This window comes from Equus asinus, chromosome 1 (assembly GCF_041296235.1).
Source record: "Equus asinus isolate D_3611 breed Donkey chromosome 1, EquAss-T2T_v2, whole genome shotgun sequence".
Classification (NCBI taxonomy): domain Eukaryota; kingdom Metazoa; phylum Chordata; class Mammalia; order Perissodactyla; family Equidae; genus Equus; species Equus asinus.
In genome coordinates, this window is record NC_091790.1 from 117,617,598 (window position 1) to 117,633,382 (window position 15,785).

Sequence of the window (15,785 nt, forward strand, 5' to 3'; positions counted from 1 at the left end):
TAACGCAGATGCTGTATTTTTTTGTTAAATTTATAACTATTTTATTTTGATGTTATTCTACAAGATATTTTGATTGTCCATTGCTGACATTATGAATACAATAAACATTTTGTTGAAGCTATAAAATACCATCTGAATGGTTTGTTTCTTTTCCTTGCCTAATTGCATTTGCTAGGACTTCCAGTACTCTGTTAGTAAGAGGACCGAGAGAGGATGACTTTGCTTTGTTCTTAAACTTAGGTTGGGAGATATTCTTTCTCTATTAAGTGTGACATTTGTTGTAGGGTTTTTGAAGATGCTCGTCATTAGGTTAAGGAAGTTCTCTTTCATTTTATTGGTTGATAGCTTTATTATGAGTGGATGTTGAATTTGGTCAAGTATTTGCTGCATCTATTGAGATGAACATTCATTTTGTTTCCATTGTTCTATTAACAGTGATTAATAAAACTAATTATTTTCAAGTACTGAAGTAACTTTGCATTCCTGTGACGAAACTTACTTTATTGTTATTTATCTTTTAAAATATATTTCTGGACTTGATTTTCTAAAATTTTGCTGAGAGTTTTTGTGTCTATTGTCATGATCGATAGTGGTCTGTAGTTTTCTGTTTTTGAAGTGTGTTTTCCTGGTTTGGTAACACAGTAATACCGGCCTGATAAATGAATGGGGAGGTGCTTCCCTGTCTTCTATTTTCTGGAAGCATTTGTGCAGAATTGCTTTTATTTTTCCCTATATTTTTTGGTAGAACTCACTAATAAAACCATCTGGGCACGAGGTTTTCTCCTTTAGAAGGTTTTAATGATCAGTTCAATTTCTTTAGTACATAGAGAATTAATTAGGTTATTTATTTCACCTTTAGGGAGTTTTGATAGTTTGCATTTTTCAAGGAAGTTTCATTTAATCTAAGTTGTCAGATCTAAGGATGTCATGTCGTTCCTCCTATTCTCTGTGTTGTCAATAGAGATGACATCTTGTTTATTCATGATATTGTATCTTTTCTCTTTTTACTTGGTTAAACTGGCTAGAAGTTTATCAATTTTATTGATCTTTTCAAAGAACCAAGTTTGGGTTTTCTCTATTATTTTCATGTTTTCAATTTGTTTGATTTCTACACTTATTTTTATTATTTTTTTCTATTTGCTTTAGCATTGGTGTTTCTTTCTCTAGTTTCCTAAAGAGGAAGTTTCTATTACTGATTTTAGATCTTTCTTATTTTCTAATGTGTGCATGTGGTGGCATAAATTTCCCTGTAAACTGCTTTTGCTGCATCTCACACATTTTAATAAGTTGTAGTTTCATTTTAATTATGCTCAAAATATTTTTCTGATTTCTCTTGAGACTTCTTTGACTCACGTGTTATTTACAAGTGTGTTGTTTAATGACCAAATATTTGGGATTTTTCTTCCTATCTTTCTATTATTGATTAGTACTTTAATTCCATTGTGGTTTGAGAACATACTTTGTAGAATTCTTATTATTTTAAATTTTTCAAAGTTTCTTTTAGGTACCAGAATGTGGACTCTCTTGAGGAATGTTCCATGTGAAGCTGAGAAGAATGTACATTCTCTTATAGATGGGTGAAGTGTTTATAAACATCAGTTATGTCGTGATAGTTGATGGTGTGATTGAGGTCATCATATCCTTGCTAAATTTCTGCCTGCTTCTTCTATTAATTACTGAGACAGAAGTGTTGACTTTTCTAAATATAATTGCAAATTTCTCTATTTCTTCTTTAAATTCTTTTTCGCCTCATACTTTTTTGAGCCCTCTTCAAACATTTGAGATTATTACGCTTTGTTGGAGAATTGGTCTCTTTATCATGAAGTATTGTTGCGGTTTATCCCTAATAATATTCTCTGTTCTGGTGTCTATTTTGTTTGATATTAATGTAGCTACCTTCATTTGTTCTTGATTATTTTTGTGCTTTGTAACTTTCCTTATTCTTTTATTTTTCACATTTTTATGTATGGTAGTCACCATTATCCATGGAAGATACATGCCCAGAACCCCAGCGGATGCCTGAAAATGCAGATAGTACCAAACCTTGTATAGACTATGTTTTCCCTGTACATACACCCATGATAAAGTTTAATTTATAAATTAGGCAGTGTAAGAGATTAACAACAATAACTAATAATAAAATAGGACAATTATAACAATATACTGTAATAAGTTACTGTAGCTTGTAGCAACCTCAGCATCTGAGTTTTTTCCCTTTTCTGAATAAGCCAAGAACTTTCACATTTTCACTTAAAGGAACTGCTTTACAGCTTCTCTTTGGCATATCTGAATTTCCAGAATCACTACCCTTGTGCTTTGGGGTTATTAATAAATAAAATAAGGGTTGCTTGAACACAAGCACTATGATACTGCAACAGTCAATCAGATAACTGAAGCAGCCACTCAGTGGCTAACAGGCAGGTAGCATATACAGTGTGGTATGGTAGACTAAGGGATGCCTCATGTCCCAGGCAGGATGGAGTGGGATGGTGCAAAATTTTATCACACTGCTCAGAATGGCACACAATTTAAAACTTATGACTTGTTTATTTCTGGAATTTTCCACTTAGTGTTTCTGGACCGTAGTTTACCCTGGATGACTGGAACTATACAGAAGGTGAAACTGTAGATAAGGAGGGACTACAGTATTTATAGGTAATGTGATTTTCTTCCAGAGAGCAAATGTTTGTCATGCATTTCTATCCCATTTGAGAATTTTTTATTTTAACTGTGTTTAAAACATTCACATTCGAAGTAAATTTTGATAGAGTTTGATAAAAATCTACTAACTTGCTTGCTATTTTTTATTTGTTCCTTTTATTCTTTGTTTCTTTTTCCTTCTTTCCTTCCTTTTCATGGGTTAATTGAGAATTTTTGAAAATCCTGGTTTATTTAGCTCCCTTGGCTTATAGCTCCTTTAAAACAAAGTTAGTGCTTTCCTTAGTGTTTGCAAAATACGTTTTTAATTAATCTGAGTCTATATGTGTATAAATTTTACTATTTTATGTATAGAGTAAGGACTTTACACTAGTATAGTCTCAATTACTCTATCCTTAAATTTTGCAACATTGTTGTCATACATTTTAATTTTACTTGTGTTATATAAATAGAAGGCATCATTTATTTTTCGTTGTCCGAGAAAATCTTTATTTCTCTCTCATTTAAAAAATGTATCCTTGTTAGGTATAGAACTCAGGTCTGACTGTGTGTGCGTGTGCACGTGAATGTTTATTCAGGATTTAAAAAAAAGACATTCCGTTATATTCCTGCTCGCACGGGTTCTGATGAGAAATCAGCTGTAATTCTTAACCCATTCATCTCTGCATAATGCATCTTTTCCTGGTTCTGTACAAAATGTTCTGGAAGTTTCAACATGACACATCTAGGTGAATTTTTTTTTGTTTTAATTTTGTTTATTTCTATTCTGTTTGATGTTCTAAGCTAATTGGATCTGCAGTATGTTGTATGACTAATTTTGCAAAATTATTGTATAGTAAAATTTATTCAGCCATTTTTAATCTTTCTTCTCTCTGAGATTCTACTATGTGTATCACGACTTTTAGATGCTCTTTGTTTTTTTTTGTTTTTCCTCCTCCTTTTATCTTCTGTTTCATTTTAGGGAACTTCTATTGAACTCTCTTCAAGTTCACTGACCCTTCTTTTGGCTGTGCTGAGTTTATCAAAGAGCTCTTTGAAGACATTCTTTATCTCTGTTACTGTGTTTTGACTTCTGGAATTTCCATTTGCTTCTTATAGTTGTCACATTGCTGAAAACATCCCTCTAATCTTTCATATTGTGTGACTTTTCCGTTAGACCCTTTAACACACTGGTCACAGTTATTTTACATTCTCTCTCTGATTGTTCTAACATCTTTTTCATATTTAAATTTTGTGATGATTTCTTTCACTTGTATTTCTTGCCTTTTAATATGGCTTTAACTTTTATTGACAGACAGATCTTGTGTAGGATATTAGAGACTGAGGACTGTACGCTTCAAACATACCTTTCCCCTCACTAGGACCTTCACCGAAGTGGTTTGTGTTAATCTGTCAGGAGTTGGGCTGGGGTTTATGTTTGCTGTTGGTTATTCTGATTGCACCATACACTTCAGATTTTTCTAGTAACTCTCTCTCTGTGCTGTGGACTGCTTTTCTGGCTTTGCTTAATTGCTCTTCCTCTGGCTTTGTGCTGTGCCCAAAGAGAATCTATTTCTTGTGTTTGTATACAACAATTGATAGCCTGGAGATAGAAACAGGAGAGAGGATCGTTCTGTAATGTTTTGATTAAGCCTGTATCTTAGACGTGTACTATATTTCTGAGTCTCAAAGGTGTGACCTTTACAAGTGCACCTGTCTCTCCTCCAAATGTGGTACTGAGAATAATGTGTATTTCTGCCTCTCCACAGTAGTACTTTTTTCCCACAGGTAACCTAAAGCCACAGTTTTTTGTTGTTCTTCCCCTCTTAGATTAATATGTTTGTTTTGTGAGGGAGAGAGATGATGTGGGTCTGCAGAGTTTCTGTACTGGTTGCTATTCTCCTGCCCCAGCCAGCACCACAAGAAAAGCTTTGTTAGGATTCTACCTGACTTCTTTATGAGTGCCTGGTGGAATTAGTGGAGGATAAACTTGCAAGAGAGCGAAAAACCCCTTATATCAGGATTCATACTCTCACATTAGCCCATTGTGGTAGGTTGAAAAATGACTTCGCAGAGAGGCCTATGATGTAATCCCTAAAATTGTGAATATGGTAATTATATGGCAACAGCACTTTGTTAGCAAGTTAAGGAGTTTGAGATGGGAAAATTATTCTGGATTATCCAAATGGGCCCAATGTAATCACAAAGGTCCTTATAAAAGAGAAGAAAGAGGGTCAAAGTCAAGAGTAAGAGATGTCATGAAGGAAGTGGAGGTTGGGGTGATGAACTGAGAAGACGGGGAAAGGGACCATGAGTGAAGGAATGCAGACAGCCTGTCTCTGGAACAGGCAAGGAAGCAGGTAGTGCGCTAGAGCTTCCAAAGGGAGGGAGCCTGCTGACACCCTGACCTGAGCCTGCAGGACTCTTTCTGGACTTCTGACCTCCAACACTGTGGGACAACACAAGTGCTTTGCTATATGTATGTGAGACTGTTGCATCCGCAACGGAAAACTAGTACACCTCCTCTCACCTCTTGCAGTTAATTTAATTTAATTTTATTTATTTTCTTTCTGAGGAAGGTTAGCCCTGAGCTAACTACTGCCAGTCCTCCTCCTACTGCCGAGAAAGCCTGGCCCTGAGCTAACATCCGTGCCCATCTTCCTCTACTTTATATGTGGGACACCTACCCCAGCATAGTTTGCCAAGTGGTGCCATGTCCGCACCCAGGATCTGGGCCAGCGAACCCAGGGCTGCCGCGAAGTGGAACGTGTGAACTTAACCGCTGCGCCACTGGGCCTGCCCCTGCAGTTAATTAAAAAAAAAAAGTTCTATCTTCTTATCAGCTTAGATGGTGTCCAAAAGAGTCCGGTCAAGGCAAGTAAAGACTTGGATTCTTTTTCTCCTTGTGGTCATCTGTGTTTCCCCAGGTTTTGGGGTATTTGATTGCCCTTAATGACTAGTTTTCTGATGAATCCAAGAAAGTAATTACTTTGAAGTTTCTCCTGCTTTTTCCTTGCTGTAAGGGTGGAAATGGTGTTTCTCCTGCCTCTCTGCATTTCAAAGTGGAAACAAGAAGTCTGTCAAATATATTTTTAGAATTATTGTCTGCTAGTGGAATTCTTGAGTTTCAATTCCTCTTTTTATTTTATTTGCTATATAACAGAAAGTGTATATAATTTAGGAAATTATATAATTTCATTTCAATTCCAGTTATATATAATTATATGTTGTTTGTTTCAAAACTAATGAAGTATATGCAAACCTTTTCTTTTTCTTGTGAAAGGATATAAGAAAAATATCTCTGTAAGTTTATAAAATGCTTTTCTGAGTGATACACGCAGTACTTTTGGATGTGTTCATGAACTAGTTAAGGAAGTTTATACTTACCCTTGCGATATCTGAAAGAATAGGATTAAACTTACTATACTTCAGTAAAATAGACGTATCAAAAGTCTAACTTTTATTTTATTCTCATAGATCGTTTGGATGCTTACAATCCATGTCCTAAACATGTAAGAAAATATTTTAAAGTAGTTTAAATCAGCAAGTCCATGATACACAAAGCAAAATGTACTTTGTTTCACTTAAAACAGCCAATAATTTGTTTTATTTCATTGTCCTAGAGTAACAGTCTATATCTCACACCCTTTTAAAAAAAACTTTTTTTAATATAAAAATAAATCTTACCCTTTTGAAAACGCAATATTTAACTAGTGTCCTTAGATATGAAAATTATCTTCCTAAGTTTGTTGTTATTCTTTCAAAAAACTTAACTTTGTTTTTTAATTTTTTAAAATTGAGGTTATGATAGTTTACAACCTTGTGAAATTTCAGTTGTACATTATTATTTGTCAGTCATCTTATAGGTGACTTCACCTTTTGTGCCCACCCTCCACCACCCCTTTCCCCTGGTAACCACTAATCTATTCTCTTTGTCCACGTGTTTGTTTAACTTCCACATATGAGTGGAGTCATACAGAGATTGTCTTTCTCTATCTGGCTTATTTCGCTTAACACAATACACTCAAGGTCCGTGCATGTTTTTGTGAATGGGACGATTTTGTCCTTTTTTATGGCTGAGTAATAGTCCATTGTATATATATACCACATCTTCTTTATCTAATCATCAATTGGTGGGGACTTGGTTTGCTTCCACAACTTGGCTATTGTGAATAATGCTGCAATGAACATAAGAGTGCATGGGTCTCTTTGAATTACTGATTCCAAGTTCTTTGGATAAATACCCAGTAGTGGGATAGCTGGGTCATATGCTATTTCTATTTTTAATTTTTTGAGAAATCTCTGTACTGTTTTCCATAGTTGCTGCACCAGTTTGCATTCCCATCAGCAGTGTATGAGGGTTCCTTTTTCTCCACAACATCTCCAAAATTTGTTATTTTTTGGTTATTTTAGCCATTCTAATGGGTGTAAGGTGATATCTTAGTGTAGTTTTGAGTTGCATTTCCCTGTTGATCAGTAACGATGAGCATCTTTTCATGTGCCTATTGGCCATCTGGACATCTTATTTGGAGAAATGTCTGTTCATCTCCCCTGCCCATTTTTTAATTGGGTTGTTTGATTTTTTGTTGTTGAGTTATGTGACTTTTTTATATATTATGGAGATTAAGCCTTTGTCAGATATATGATTGGCAAATATTTTTTTGCAGTTGGTGCATTTTTTTGTTTCACTCCTATTTTCTCTTGCCTTGTAGAAGCTCTTTAGTCTGATGAAGTCTCATTTGTTTATTCTTTCTATTGTTTCCCTTGTCTGAGAAGACATGGTGTGTCTCAAAAGATCCTTTTAACACTGATCTCAAAGAGTGTACTGCCTATATTTTCTTCTAGAAGTCTTATGGTTTCAGGGCTTACCTCTAAGTCTTTGATCCATTTTGAGTTTATTTTTGTGAATGGCATAGAAGAATGGTCAATTTTCATTCTTTTACATGTGGCTGTGCAGTTTTTCCAACACCATTTGTTGAAGAGACTTTCTTTTCTCTATTGTATGTTCTCAGCTCCTTTTTTGAAGATTAGCTGTCCATAGATTTGTGGTTTTATTTCTGGGGTTTTGATTCTTTTCCATTGACCTGTGTGCCTGTTTTTGTACCAGTACCATGCCATTTTGATCACTATGGCTTTGTAGTACATTTTGAAGTCAGGGATTGTGATGCCTCCAGCTTTGTTCCTTTTTCTCAGGATATTACTGGTAATCCAGGGTCTTTGGTTGCCCCATATGAATTTTAGGATTCTTTGTTCTACTTCCATGAAGAATGTCATTGGGATTCTGATTGGGGTTGCATTGAATCTGTAGGTTGCTTTGGGTAGTATGGACATTTTAACTATGTTTATTCTTCCAATCCACGTGCATGGAATGTCTTTCTATCTCTTTATGTCATCATCAATTTCTTTCAGGAAAGTCTTGTAGTTTTCATTATATAGGTCTTTCACTTCCTTGGTTAAATTTATTCCAAGGTATTTTATTCTTTTTGTTGTGACTGTGAGTGGCATTGTGTTCTTGTTATCTTTCTCTTAGTTTGTTATTAGAGTATAGGAATGCTACTGATTTATGTAAGTTAATTTTGTACCCTGCAACTTTGCTGTAATTGTTGATTACTTCTAGTAGCTTTCTGATGGATTTTTTAAGGTTTTCTTTATATGAGATCATGTCGTTTGCAAACAATGAGAGTTTCACTTCTTCATTGCCTATTTGGATTCCTTTTATTTCTTTTTACTGCCTAATCACTCTGGCCAAAACCTCCAGTACTCCGTTGAATAAGACTGGTGAGAGTGGATACCCTTGTCTTGTTCCTGTTCTCAAAGGGATGGCTTTCACTTTTTCCCCATTGAATAGACGTTGGCTATGGGTTTGTCATATATGGCCTTCATTATGTTGAGGTACTTTCCTTCCATACCCATTTTATTGAGAGTTTTTATCATGAATGGATGTTGGATCTTGTCAAATGCTTTCTCTGCGTCTAGTGAGATGATCATCTGGTTTTTGTTCCTCATTTTGTTAATGTAGTGTATCATGTTGATTGACTTGCAGATGTTGAACCTTTCCTGTGTCCCTGGTATAAATCACACTTGATCATGGTGTATGAGCTTTTTAATGTATTGCTGTATTTGGTTTGCAAATGTTTTGTTGAAGATTTTTGCATCTATGTTCATCAGTGATATTGGCCTGAAGTTTTCCTTCTTTGGGTCATCCTTGTCTGGTTTTGGGATCAGGGTGATGTTGGCCTTGTAGATTGTGTTAGGAAGTGCTCCATATCCATCAATTTTTCTGGAATAGTTTGAGAAGGATAGGATTAAATCTTCTTTGAATGTTTGATAGAATTCTCCACAGAAACCATCTGGTCCTGAACTTTTCTTTTTGGGGAGGTTTTTGATTAGTGTTTCAATCTGTTTACCTGTGATTGGTCTATTCAGGTTCTCTATTTCTTCCTGATTCAGTTTTGGGAGGTTGTAAGAGTCTAAGAATTTATCCATTTCTTCTAGGTTGTCCAATTTGTTGGCATATAGTTTTTCATAATATTCTCTTATAATCATTTGTATTTCTGTGGCATCTGTTGTGATTTCTCCTCTTTCATTTCTGATTTTATTTATTTGAGTCTTCCCTCTTTTATTCTTAGTGAGCATGGCTAAGTGTTTTTCCACCTTCCTATATAGCAGTGCAGTTCTCTCAGGCATCTTGAGGTGCTGTGCGATTATCCTCCATTGATCAATGAATGTCCATTTAGTTGTAGCTCAAACGGGAAGAGACAAAGAAAACTGCTCACTCCGCCATGTTGCTGATGTCATCTCTTGAAACTTATTTTTATTTAATAACTATTGTCGAATGTTTCCTAGGAGTGCTGTGACATAGTAATGGGAATTAAAAACATATATTCCTCAGGGGTAGACTATTCATAAAAATAACATTAGCATACTTCATATTTTAACTTTTCCTGTTAAACACCAGTGATTTCTGCCACTGAATCTGAACCGACCTAGGTTCACTGTGACCTAACAGTGTAAGAGGTTTCGTATATAAAAACCAAAGGGAAAACAATTGAACTAATGCTTATTTAGATGCCCCAAACATTCAGTCTCTGTATATTATAAACATGTTGTCCAAAATGGAGCAATCAAAGATGTACAAAGAATCAGAACGGGTTTGTCTTCTCCTTCGTCACTCACAATGCCCATATCGCTCACACACTATGCTCTATATTCTGTATTGCCCTTTTGAAAAGAGTCTTAGTATTATTATGTTTTCATACTAATATCAACAGGTATGGTAATGCGAATGAAAATGTTCAGCACAATCCTCAGAATATTTTTTTTTCAAAGGGCTCTAACCAACTTTTGGAGCAGTAGCTCTAGGCTAAACATTTTTAAGATTGAAGTTTGTTTTCAATTCCTTTACTCTCCTGGATGCATTTAAATAATAAAATACGACTGCTATTACTGATAGTAATAATAAATTTTAAGAACTCTTGGATTAAAAATAATTCCTTAGCCACAAACAATCAACCTTCCTTCATGGAATTACAAACCTTTCACAAGGTAGAAATATTTGCAGGAGGAGTCTCTATGAAGACCCTCTCTTTATTCCACTAATGATGGAGCTACCTCTAGTCAATGTCATTAGAACTAGAGTAATGCTATAGTACTATTGTATACCTGTGAAGTCACTTTAAGCTAGCTCAGAAACAGAAGTTGGGACAATCAAGACAATCTGTGTTTTAATACCATGTAGACATCTGCCCACAAAACAGTTTATTTAAATGCACACATATGTGTTGAGAGACATAATATTGACGAAAGAGTCAAAATAAATATTTCAGCCAAAGCTTTTGGCTCAGGGTTAATGTTTGATATAAATTGCAGCTCAAAATTGTTTAGTATCAATAATTATTTTTTTAAAAAAGATTGTGAAAAGTAGGTGTATTTGAGCTTTGTTAAACTGTATTGAATAACATAATGATGTCTTTAGCTCCTTTGAGGTAAGACTGAAGTAAAGATGCAAATTGAGATATAACTGCAAATAATTCAGGATTGATTTCTTTAATAATAGTTGTTATACATATACAGTTTGAGTCATAAAAATGCAAACCATAGCATAGAAATATTGAAAGCTTCACATAGCAAACTAGCGAAAAGTCCACTGGGTACATTTTAGGATTTTAAAGAAATAATGTCAGAATGATATTTTGTTTAGAAAGAAGTGTTTTTCAAGCAAAAGTGAATAATAATTATAATTAACATTTGTCATATGATATTTTTCAGAACCGTAGGTAAAATTGAGTGACCTCTGAACCTAAAAAAAACCAAAGAAAAATAACTGGCCTTCGCAGATGAATAATTCACAGAAGAGAATGATGCTGATGATCCTGAAGGACATGCCATTCTAAACCAAGGATGTATGTCCTTCTAACTGAATGCAGGGATCAGAGCAATACGATGATCAACCAAATACACCGTGTACAATGTGTGAGTATGGTATATGAGTCATTGTTCTGGGTGCTGGGGATACAGGGATGAAGACAAACAGAAAACTTGCCTTCAATGAACTTACATCCTATTAGCAGGAGACTGAAAATTGACAAAGAAACCATTCAGTTCATCATTCCAGGTAGAGTGGACTATGATAGATATAAAGAGGATAATGTGTCAGAGAGTGACTCAGGGAAGAGGAAGCAGCTTCAGCTGGAAATGGGACAGCTTCTCTTAAGAATTGATACTTGAATTGATCTAACGATGAGAAGAAAGCACTCATGTGATCAGTGGAAGGAGTGTTCTGAGCATAAAGAAGAGAAAGTAAAAATAGAAAATAATTTCCTAATCTCTATATGTTAATGATATTTGCAAAGTTCAGTTCTCAGATGTTATCTTGACTTAGTTTAGGGCTTTATATGTAAGTGTTCTTAGAAATATCTAAGGATTTGTCACAGAACCCTTTTCTTATGCAATTAATGGTCACCTCTAATAGTTCTAAGACCTAGTGATCAAGACTTAAAACGTTCATTGTAACTTGTACCATGAAATCAGCATTGCTTCTCAGCTTAGTCTTCCCCGACCATGATTATCTTATACAGTAAGCCACCTTCCATGACTCAACTTGACTGATCTTTAAGGCTATTTCTCTACTTCCACTACTTCCAGCCCTAAGTGTACTCAGTACTATAAGCTTGATAGATATTTTCCACTCACTGTAAAGTACCCCCTGTACAAGATAAAATCAGGGGGACGATTTTTGCAGAGAAGTCTTGAAGACTTCCTCATGAAGACTACAGATTCTACTCCAGTATTGTCTTCAGTCATCATCCATTTCTTTGGCAAGGATTTTTGTCTCCTAAATTAGCACGAGATTTAGATTTGGGAGTCAGTATAAACTTTAATTTCAAATACGTAATTCTACATTGATGTAGAAAAATGATTATTCACTAGGAACAGTTTTTAAATGACACCATGAAATCTTTCATATAGACACAGAATAAGAGCATACCAGAATAGCATTTTTTAAAAAATTCAGTCACCACTTACCCAATTTCCTTAGATATCTAGTGACAATATTAATAAATCAGACTGCAAGTGAAGCATCTAAACTTATTATTTTTTTTGTTGGTAACTTCCTTATATATTTACTGACAAATACTCACTTCTTTTCAGTGAGTTCTGATCCTCCATCCTTCAACTTCTGCAAAACTATAATTCACGACCACTTACTTTTGTGGATTATATGGATATAGTTATATTTCATTCAAGAAATAGGTGAAATTTGACTTTGCCACTGGGATAAATCTATTCATTCCAGTCAAGATTTTAACACCATTATTTTACATTAATATTTTACTTCCAAGATTTTATCTGCTAAGAGTGATTATATTATGAATAAAAGGCAACATTATCAAGAGCACCTTTGGTGACTTCATTTGGTGACATCTTCCCTCTCCATTATTAAAATGGTCTAGTCTGAAATCCTGACAAAAATTAGTAATCACCAATACAAAACAGGATGACTCTTTTTATCAAACTTCAATAACAGAGTCACCATAGTTACAGTTGAAGAGCAAACAGTCCTTGGACAGACATAAGGGCGCAATCTTGCCTTATTCACTAAACTCAAAGAGTTGACCAGTTATCGGATTTTCCTGGATCCAGTCTTTGTATTAATGGTGGTAGTTACTGCATCAGTTCTCTTTGAAAGAGCTCAAGGGCCTCAGACGTGTAGCCCTGTTCATTCTATGAGTTTGCTCACTCTCTGATGGTTTTCTTGTGAGATATAACATCTGTATTTTAAGTTTCAGTGTTTAACAAAAGTAACCTGACAATAAAATGGAAAAGACATAAAAATGGGAATTAAGAAACTATGATTTCTAGTCTATTATTATTTCTCTATGTTATCTAAAACAAATTCGCTGGACTTTTTGCACCTCTGTGATATCTCACCCTATTATCACTCTGGCTAGTGATGGTCTTTCATATTTCTACCTAAGCCTCCTATGGGCAATCTGGTTACTATGCAGATGAGGAGAACTGAAAGTCTTAACCAGAGGGGTATAGTAATTATCTGCTCATGGGTTTCCTGTATTTATACCACTGTTTGCCTATTCCTTCAAGTAATATTTTCCATGTCAAGACAATATTCTAATCATACTCTCTGTTATCAAGGCCACCAAGTTATATTCATCATGAAAAATGTTTTTTCAAATTTTTCATTCCTGAGCCACATTTGATCATATGTCTGCTGATGAAAAAATAAACTATATGTTTTTCCACCTAGGATAAGAAAAATTGGATAACATCATTAACTCACCTCACCATAGTTAACATCAAAAAATGCAGTTCTTTTCTCCATCTGCATGTACAGAGGCTCCTTATCTATTTTTTAATATACTTTTTCCATATAAGACTTTTCCTATATGTGAAGAGCTATTAACATAGCTATCTTATAAGCCGTTCTGATAGAATCCATAGCCAAACTAATAGAATAAATCATTCTGAAGAAAATTCAAAAGCCATTCTGTATACTAAGTCTGGTTAAATATTCCTATATTAACATTAAGAATCTCTCATCAAAAGACCTCATGAGGAGAGTCAAAAGACAAGCTATAGTAATGAAGAAGATATTTTTCCCCTTGTATACCAAACATAAAACTTTCAGTACAGAGAATATGTTAGCATAAAATTTTAGTAAAAAATAAAACAATACTATATAAAAAAAGAAGAAAGATTAATAACATATAAGTAGACAAATAGTTGTTTGTTTTCATTAGTATCCAAAGGCATCTAAATTATGTGATTTACACAAATAAAAAGACTGACAATACTAAATATTGAGAAGAATGAAGAACTTTTCATACCCTACAGATAGAAGTATAAATTGGTTAAGCCACATTGCAGATATTTTCATGATTTGGTAAAGTTAAAGGTATATATACAGCCTATGACCTAGTAATCTTGCTTTCTATGTTTCTTTAGAGAAATTACAAGAATGTTTGTGGCAAAAATTAAAATAAAAGAAGGAATAGAAAACAACTCAAATGTACGGCAGTGGTAAAATGGATACATAAATTGTGATGGAAAACTGAAAAGTAATGAAAATAAGTAAAGCACAGGTATAAATATCAAAATATATGAATAAAGTAACAACTTTGAAGCGTAAGTAATTTTTCAGAAGAATACATGTAGTATGAGACCATTTACATGAAGTTTAAAATAGGTAATACTAAGTAATATATTGTTTAGGAATGGATACCTCTGAAATAAAATTATCAGGAAAATCAAGGGAAATATGAAGGTGAAATTCAAAATATGGTCAGCTCTGGTGGAAGGGAGAGGAATGAAACTGAAGGAGGCACTATGCATTGGTAATGTAATGTTCTACTTCTCGAGTGAAGAGATGAGTAAGTGGGTCTTCATTATAGTGCAATTCTCTAAAAGGTAGGGATAGTAAACATTCTCTTTTATGTATGACTTTTCAAATAAAACCTTGAGAAATAAACCACAAAATAAGCAATAATATAGTGAAAAGAAATGGGATAAAAGCTACAGCACAGTTAAATGTCATCTGCAAATCAGCCTCAGAACATAAAATAATCTGAATTTCAGTGGTACCATTGATCTTAGATGTAGCAGGATATACCGTCCGTTATTTTCCAAATAAATATAAAAATTTAAGGAAGGATTTTAAAAAAATCATTGATGAAATTTTACAATTATAGTAATTTTCTAGATTTTTATCACTGCTTTCTATCATAAAACCTTTAAGTCATTCTAAAGTAAATATTGGTGTTATAGTTAAGATGCACCCTTAGGAAAATCATATTTATCAAAAATAACAAGTTATTAAAGTCTCAAAATATTCATTGAGATACATTTTCTAAGGCTGTTTTTTTAAGAACAGTTTTATTTTCACATTAAAATTTAGAGGAAGGAACATATATTTCCCATATGCTCCCTGCCATCACACGTACATAACCTTTCCTATTATGAACATCCCACACTAGAGTGGTACATTTGTTACAATTGATGAACCCACATTGACACATCACAGTTCCCCAAAGTCCGTAGATTGCCTTAGTGTTCATTCTTGGGGTTGTGCAGTCTAGGAGTTTAAACAAATGTGAAATGACGTGACATCGTTATAGTCTCATACAGAGTATTTTCACTGCCCTAAAAAGCCTCTGTGCTCCATCTACTCCTTTCTGCCCCCTTACCTACTCCAATCCTTGGCAACCTCTGGCCTCTTACCGTCTCCATAGTTTTTGCCTTTTCTAGAACGTCAAGCAGTTGTAATCATACATCATAATGACCTTTTCACATTGGATTCTTTCACATAGTAATATACATTTTAAGTTTCCTCTGTGTCTTTTCATGGCTTAATAGCTCATTTCTTGTTAGTGCTGAATAATATTCCGTTGTCTGGATGTACCACAATTTATTTATCCATTCACCTACTCAGGACATCTTGATTGTTTCCAAGTTTTGACAATTATGAATAAAGATGCTATAAACATATGTGCAGGATTTTGTGTGGACATGAATTTTCAACTTTTTTGAGTAAATGCTGAAAAGAACAATTGTTGGATTGTGTCATAAGAGTATGTCTAATTTTGCTTCCAAACTGTCTCCCAAAGTGGCTGTATCATTTTGAATTTCCACAG